The sequence below is a fragment of the Pteropus medius genome, unplaced genomic scaffold (genome assembly GCF_902729225.1).
Source record: "Pteropus medius unplaced genomic scaffold, Ma_sr-lr_union100, whole genome shotgun sequence".
NCBI lineage: Eukaryota > Metazoa > Chordata > Mammalia > Chiroptera > Pteropodidae > Pteropus > Pteropus medius.
In genome coordinates, this window is record NW_024350398.1 from 668,038 (window position 1) to 669,336 (window position 1,299).

Below are 1,299 nucleotides of genomic sequence, written 5' to 3' on the forward strand. Positions count from 1 at the left end.
TGTGTGTGAGAGAGAGAGAGAGAGAGAGAGAGGACGTGTGTGAGAGGACATGTGCATGTATCTGTGTGTGTACAATGTATGTCCTGCCCTGCTTTCCTAGCCCTGACTGTTGTCTTCTGGGGAAGGAGGAGTCAAGGGCAGGGCAGGTCTTCAGGGAGTAAGGGACTGCCATGTCTTGAAGTACAAATTGAATTCTGCTATTTATGTGCTCGGACAGGTGTGGCGCACCCTGGCTCCACATCTCTGGACGTTAGTTTCCTCAACTGCAATCACAATACCTCCCTTGGAACTTTGTCGTGAGGATTAAATAATGTAAATAAAGAGCTAGCACCGTGCGCAGGCCTTGGTGAGTGCCGGGCGACTGCGGCCAGGGACAGTCATCGCCTTTCTGTCACCTCCTCGTCAGCGGCGGCTGCCATGCATTTGGCGATGGCAAAGAGCCGCATCACCAGCGCTGCCTGCCCCTGCCTCCCGCGCAGTTCCTCTGGTTGGCACGGGCTGTGTCCCTGGTCTCTAGAGGTCCCCAACCACTTGGAGACAAAATAAACACTTGGCTCCGAGCACGACTGCGAACGCAAAGGCGCAGACAGAGGCGCACTCCGTGATGAACCTGTTAGCGGGTCCGTGAAGACGGTGGAGGCAGAGACAGCTCTGCAGCTGGGCCGCGGGGTCTGCACTCGAGTCGGGGTTCACCTCAGCTGGCAGAGTTGGGCGGATCGCTGCTGCCGAGCTGTAGGTGGCCTGTGTGTGCAAGGGGTAATGACACCTGTTCCCACAGGCTGTGTTAGAAACAAATGTCATCTTTCAAAATTAGCAAAAGCTGTTCCCAGGCAAGAGCTTCCCCTGACTGCTGAGTAACAGGATCCCCAGAGTCAACCAGCGTAACCCGTGCCTTCAGAAGGGAATTTAATATGAAGGACAGAGGTGGCTTGGTAGGGGACAGTCAGGAGGCCAAATGAGTGGCCTGGAGAAGGGCCTGCGGTGAGGGGAACCCAGCGTCAGCTGTGGCAGAGCACTTGAAGGGCAGTGGGGGACTGAAATGGGTCTGCTTCCCTTCAGATCAGGGGGCTGCTTCAGAAGGAACTTGGGCAGCCCGGTATGTGTTATGGGATCAGGGCGGGGGAAGGGTGGGAGGTGGTCCTGCAAGAATTTGGAGTCTTGAGTGGCAGTGGCGATACTGAGAGGGACTGGGGAAGGGACTGAATGGGGGGTGTGGGAGGAGCGCCAGCAGTGTGGGTGGATGAAGGGAGCACGGGGCACTAAAGTCGCCTTACTGGGCCATCATTGCTGGGACTGGTG